At 36.2% G+C, this 7,421-nt stretch overlaps 1 non-coding gene across 1 annotated transcript; it reads right to left on the bottom strand.

Moving 5' to 3' along the window:
• Positions 1–5,618: 5,618 nt before the first annotated feature.
• LOC143258285 (U4 spliceosomal RNA) lies at positions 5,619–5,756 on the bottom strand. The gene has a single exon (XR_013032254.1). It is a non-coding gene; the product is annotated as a U4 spliceosomal RNA (small nuclear RNA).
• Positions 5,757–7,421: the final 1,665 nt, after the last annotated feature.

Genomic DNA, 7,421 nt, shown 5'->3' with positions numbered 1-7,421 from the left:
ATAAGATTAGAATGTAGATAGACTATTGAGTCAACCAGATAGTTCATTCAGCGCCATAAATGCTGAGATTTTTCACGAATTAATTAATAGAAACACGAGAACAGAGATGTGTCATTGTTTACGTTTTTATTGTTTTTATTGACAATTTATTTGTGGAGTTAGGCCTATTGTTGACTAGGTGCAACTTATGCAAGTTGTGTAACTTACATGCAAGGATATCATTAAGTAGACTGGACTTTAATTTTTTTTTTTACTGAATAATTCACAATATGTTTTTGAGTGGTAATATTCAAATAAATTTCAGTTCTTGTCCGAGTTCGTAATTTACAAATTGTAAAAGTAACACTTTTTATAATTTTAATATCTCTTGATACTTGATTTTCAGATAGTGACAGAAAGACAGTTATTGCATAAAAGTATGCTGTTATTTCTGCACGTAAATACCTAGAAGATAAATGAAACAATATTCTCATATATTACCCTACTCTCATTAGTACTGGGAAGAATTACGTGTGTGTCTGTCTGTTTGTAAAGTACAAAGCTACACAAAGGGCTATTTGTGCTCTGTCTGTCTATTTGTTTTCAATTTCGCGGAAAGTTACACAAGAGCCATTTCTGCTAGTCATTGCTAATTTATCAGTGTAAGACTGGAAGGAAGGCAGATCGTCATCACCACCCACCACCAACTCTTGGGTTACCCTTTTACAAATGAATAGTGAGATTGATCGTTACATTATAACGCCCCCACGGCTGCTAGGACGAGCATATTTTGGTGTGACGAGGATTCGAACTCGCAACCCTCAGATTACGAGTCGAACGTTCTGATCACCTGGCCGGGCTGCTGTGTTCTGCCCATAAAGGGTATCGAAACCCGGTTTCTAGCATTGTACATCTGCAGACATACCTTGGAGAGCGAATTACGTGTAATTAAAATTCATATCCTCAAGTTTTCAGTTAGTTAAACATTAATATGATAATGTTAATACAAATTCTAATTTAGGTGGAAAATTTTGGATTTACGATTACGTCGTACATTTATGTAAAAAAATATTTTGTAAGGAATACGTGTTTGTTTCCTAATGAAACCATTCCGACATAAGTCGTACAAGTCAATTAGCTGAAAGTCCTAGAGCGATGCTTTTAGTAAATATTCTACATAAATATTTATGGTGGCTACAAGATAAAATACGTTTACGTTTATATTTTGTATGCCTGTTTTTAAATTTATTTTTTAATATATTATAGAATTATATTCACACTGTGTGAACATATTATAACGTTTGGAAGAACATACTATCAACTTGTCTTTTTGTTTATATTTTCTTTGAACGTTAATGAAATACGTTGTTAACTAAGCTTTAACTGAAATAAATCAAGTTGATTAGAATAGAATTTTTCTGTTCCAAGTACTCATTTGATACAAATATAAACACCCTTTAAGACAAATTAAACTGTGTATTTAATTTAAAATGATTAGTGTGGTCGGTATTAACCTCATTCATCTAACATACTGAAATAAGTTATACTAGTATACAGTTATACAAGTCTTATTAGGTGTTTAAACAAGCAATAGGAGTTCAGTTGCAATTGGAGCTAACTATTCTACTTGTATTGCAAATTTATATCTATATTTTTATGATAATGGGTTTATTGACAATTGTATATAAAACCGGAAAGTTTCGCTTTCGCTTACAGTTATATATATACAGAGTGCCCCAAAAAATGTATACACTTTAAATTATTATAAATACAATGTTTATTAAGATATATCTAGGTTTTATAATCCAAGTTTAAGAAGGCAAGTGTAGAATCTTTTGAGTTAACGCAGATGTTAACCGTTCTGATCCAGGCATTGCTGATAACGTGGACAGATGGAATTACAAACTTCACGAATCATTTTATTTGGTATTTGGGTGCATTCTCTTTCAACTACTGCTCTCAGATCATTGATTGTTGCAGCTTTTGGGCTATAAACCTTATCTTTAACGTATCCCCATAAAAAAGTCCAGAGGTGTGAGGTCTGGCGAATGTGGGGGAAATTCAGTGCTACCTCTTCGCCCAATCCATCTGTTCAGCACATTTTCGTCAAGATAGGTCCTCACATTACGATGGTAGTGAGGAGGTGTTCCATCTTGCTGGAAACGAAACTCCTCATCTCCAAATTGCTCTCGAACACGTGGCACGACAAATTATTGCAGCAAGTGCAGATAAACAAGACCAGTGACTGTTTTCGAAAAATAATGGTCCAATTACGCCCAACCCTGATAATCCACACCATACTGTAACCCTTGGTAAGTTTACGTGGTGTTTAACTGTAACATGCGGGTTTTGAGGTGCCCGGTAGGTGCAATTGTGGTGATTTACTGGGTCATTTAACTTAAATGTGGCTTCATTGCTCCAAACAATATTGTTTGGAAACCGTGCATCCTCTGAAGGTTTTGCCAGGTACCACTGAAAACTGTGCATCCTCTGCAGGTTTTGCCAGGTACCACTGAAAACAGTGCATCCTCTGCAGGTTTTGCCAGGTACCACTGAAAACTGTGCATCCTCTGCAGGTTTTGCCAGGTACCACTTACAAAATTAAACTCTCCGGTCAAGATCATCTTCACTGAGGGCGTAGACTAATACTGGAATAAAACTTTTCCAATGAACGCGCTTCAACATGCGATGAACGCTCGATTTTGGGATTCCTCTCTCACGGGCTGTTTGCCGAACATATTTTCTTGGAGCTCGGTGGAGACTTTCCAACAGCTTTACTTCTCGTGTGGGACTGATGAACGACCGTGGTCTAGCAGAACGCCCTTTATGGACGTCTAGAACAGTTCCATTTGTTTCAAACTTATCTCTGATGCGAGTAATGGTGAGTCTCGTTGGTGGAGCTGTTTGAAACTCCCTTTTAAACCATCTTTACACTTCAGCTACGTTCTCACACTTCCAGTAACACTTTAAGATAAATTTACTTTTATCAAAGCTTAATCTTACTTCTACCATTACTTCAAATCAGTTGCACCTGTGATAAAAGAAAGTTTAAGTGAGTTATAATCATTCAAACTGTGTATACATTTTTTTGGGGACACCATATATATATATATATATATATACTTAATTTACTTAATGTAAATAATTCTGAGATAAATAATTGTATTAACACTATTTATCCTGGAGAATTGGAAAGTGAAAATACTTCAATATTGTATATAGACGCAGATTATTTAGAACTAGAAAATAAAACAACTGATAGTAATATCAATCTAAATTTATCCTATTGTGTAGCTTCGTGCTTAATTTGAGACCATAAGTATCATAACTTCACGGGTGCGACTTCCCTCGGTGGACTCATCAGATAGCCCAATGTGGCTTTGCTTTTAGAAAACACACACACATAACTTCACAATAAATCATATTTTATGAAATTGCAGTATTTCATTATCAATGTTGAAATATTGATACAAAAATTAACATTTAACCGATTTAATAAAAATTGTTTTTGTTTGTTTTGAATTAAGTAAAAAGCTACGCAATAGAGTATCGGTGCTCTGCCCTCCCCCTACGGGTATTGAAAGCCGGTTTTTAGCAGTGTGAGTCCGCAGACACACTGCTCTGCCACTGGGGGGCTTAATAATGAAACTTTAAATAAAATTATGAAAATATTCTGTGACAAATATCAAATAAATATAACGAAGTAAAAAATGAAGGAGTTGCTGATGATAGTTTCTAAAAGGTATTTTTTATTCCCTTAGTGGCACAACGGTATGTCTGTGAACTTACAACGTTAAAAACCGGGTTTCGATACATGTGGAAACAGAGTATAGATAGTACACTGCGCAGCTTTGTGCCTAATTCGAAACAAACAAAAAGTATTTTTAGTTGTTAATAACTCTTAAAAACTTGGGACTACGTTTATGCGGATGAACACTTGATTTTGCATAAAGGATTTTGTGAAGTCTGAAAATTGGTTTGGTTTATTTTTATATTTTATATTTGACCAGATACGTTCATAGATTTTGAACATTTCGAACCGTTCAGCTTCACAAAATTAACTTCGGACCTTAATACTTGTATGAGGATATTAGATAGGTTTGCTTGGTTTGTTTTGAATTTCGCGCAAAGTTACACGAAGGCTATCTGCTCTAGCCGTCCCTAATTTAGCAGTGCAAGACTAGAGGGAAGGCGGCTAGACATCACCACCCATCGCCAACTCTAGGCCTACTCTTTTACCAACGAATAGTGGGATTGACCGAACTTTATAACGCCCCCCACAGCTGAAAGTGTTGGCATGTTTGGTGTGACGGGTATTCGAACCCGCGACCCTCAGATTACGAGTCGAGTGCCCTAACCACCTGGCCATGCCAAACCTGAAAATTGGTAGTTGTAGTGGACTTAATAGGCGGTAGTTATGGGTTTTACTAGTTAGTTTAGATAACTTGGTTAGGTTTTTACAACTCTAAACTAGTATGATTTATTTACTGTGCTACTAATTAACTTAAGTTAGTGCTTTACTACTAGAATGGGAGTTGGAATACTGCCATCCTTAGAAGTAAGTTAACTTACTTACCACCAAGTGACAGTACCTTATTTCGTGTTTTTTTCTTTACCTTAGAGAGCAGTTACCTTCCTACAACAGTTTGCAGGTAGTGAAAGGTGATATAGGTGTGAGACGTTGTGGGCTTGAACCTCTCCTAACCTATCTTTCTTTTTTTATTTTATTTTTATGAATTTATTAATGTGAGACTAGCGAACGGAGGTTAAGAGTGATAGACAGTGTATCCCCACCGCAATATGGGTCCTCCTTCTTCAGTCACCTCCAAAACCCACGGCACATTTTCATATCTTACATTATAGTCTGTATTCTGGAGATCCTTTTTAACATTTGCTAGCGTATTTAGATTTGTTTTTTTTTTGTTTGGGCTTTTTTGTTCATTTATACATTTGCTTTTTTTCACTTGCATTTTATAAAACGTTACACAATATCACATTTCTGCCAAGAAAAGCAGGTAAGAGAGTGTAGATGACCTCTCAGTTAAAGTGGAACACGGACAGCGACTTTGACTCTAACAGTCTTCTCAGCTGTCATGACGTAATGTAAACAACTCATTTAAACTTGGCAAAAAAAATTAAGGTTAATTTTTAGCAGATCTAAAATGCAATTACTTTAAGAAGTTTGTCAAAGTAGCTGATAATAGTAGATGAGCTTTAATATACTTGTTTTCAGCCATACAAACACATCTGTTAATGAAAACCGACCAGCAGACACTCAGTAGATGGAATTAATCCAGTTGGATAGTCTTATTCTGAACCGCCCATCCATGTGGCACAGCCACATGTCTGCGGACTTACAACGATAGAAATCAGGTTTCGGCACCTGTGGTGGGCAGGACAAAATGTATTGCCGAAGCAGTGTTTTCGTGATAAGCTCCGAGCGTGTTTGTCTTTCATGTTGATGATAAACCTTGAATCTTAGCAATAGGTTAACCTTAGAGTTCTGTTACTTGTACTTGTGTGTCAATGAATTTCTTGGTTACAGGAGCTCTGTAAATCAGACAAAAAAATCCCCGTCAGTATTGAAACAAATCCTACCAATTACTGCAGAGATCCCGTATGCAGTTTACATAAAAATAAATGATTTCACGTAGCCAAAAAAAAAAACAACAAAAAACAATCTCACTGATAGTCTTTTAATGGATATCCAGTACAACTAGCAGTAGTCGAGCTTCGGATAAATCTCACTGGCTACAACATCACCTCTGCGCAAAGCAAGTTACTCAAAAATTTCATAAGTAGTATTTCTATCACTAATGTGAAAACTTTATAAAGATTCCTTATTAGATTTACTGTTTTTTAGAACACAAATTTGCGCAATAGGATGTTTGCATTTCTCTTACGACAGAGATTGAACCCCGAATTCTAGCATTATGACTTCTCAGTGTTGTCGCTGAGCTACCGGTTTTTAATTGTTTTTAGTAGAACATCCAGAGATTGAAAATAACAAGGTAAAAGACAGCAAATATATGCATAAGAAAATTAGTGAAGTGACGGGAAAGACTCCATCAGCAAAAACAGGATCCTTAAAATCTAAGAATGGAGAAATCTTGATGGATAAAAAAGATATACTTAACAGATGGTCATAATACATTGGGGAACTATACAACGACAACAGAAGCCTAACCCCACACATAGAAATAAACACAGAAGGCCTTCCAATTATGCCTGATGAAGTAGAACATGCAATGAAGAAGATACATAAAGGCAAAGCAGCTGGTCCAGATGACATACCCATTGAACTTTTATTAGCCCTAAAAGAAGTGGGAATCCAGGAAGTGACAAAACTACTGAACACTATTTATGACACAGGTGAAATACCGGAAGACTTTAAAAAATCAGTCTTTATTGCATTGCCGAAAAAGCCCGGAACAACTGACTGTGAACAGCACAGGATAATTAGTCTAATGAGTCATCTTACCAAGGTTCTTTTAAGAGTGCTCATGTCTAGAATGAGGAATAAGATAAGACCAGATATTTCTGATACTCAGTTTGGATTTATAGTCGATAAAGGCACTAGAAATGCAATTTTCGCTCTAAACATGCTCATGGAAAGATCACTGGAAGTACAAAAGGATTTATATCTATGTTTTATCGATTATTCTAAAGTCTTTGACAAAGTGAGACATGGTGACCTATTAGATATGTTGTCAGATCTGAACATTGATGCTAAAGATCTTAGAATCCTTAGAAACCTTTACTGGCAGCAAATGGCAGCTATCAAAATTGAAAATGAATTGAGTGAATATAGACCAATTGAAAGAGGGGTGGGGCAGGGATGTGTATTTTCACCAGATCTTTTTAACTTACCGTATTTTCCGCCTAATAAGCCGAATTTCTGGCCCTAAATTTTGGACCCTGATTTTTTGGGGTCGGCTTATTGTCCGATCACTCCTTTCGGAAATTTCTTCTTCTTAGGAAATGTTTTTCTTTTGAAAATTACCATAGGCGGTAATTTTGTCCCATCAGCAAATCACGTTAAGACTACAGTGAAACGTTGTTTCTGGAATTTCATTGGTTACCTAATTACAGTGAGTGGAGCCTATAACGAATGACATATTGATTCCATCTCTGTCTCAATACGACACGTTCTGCTTTACTACAGAACGCCAATGATCACACACAACATGCATGCTGACGCTGAAACGAGACTAAGAAATCATTTTGAAGAAACTTGTCACTTCTTAAAAATGGCTTCGGCTTATTGGGCGGTAATAAGCAAAAACCCTCATTTTCAGAGCTGAAAATTGGCCTCGGCTTATTCGGCGATTCGGCTTATTAACCTGAAAATACGGTATACAGCGAAATAATCCTACGAAACATCAATGAACATCAGGGAGTCAAAGTAGGCGGATGCAATATCAATAACTTGCGCTACACTG

The sequence above is a fragment of the Tachypleus tridentatus genome, chromosome 7 (assembly GCF_004210375.1).
Source record: "Tachypleus tridentatus isolate NWPU-2018 chromosome 7, ASM421037v1, whole genome shotgun sequence".
Lineage (NCBI taxonomy): Eukaryota > Metazoa > Arthropoda > Merostomata > Xiphosura > Limulidae > Tachypleus > Tachypleus tridentatus.
The sequence above is the reverse complement of the archived record's forward strand: the minus strand, read 5'-3'. Positions and strand labels throughout refer to the sequence as shown.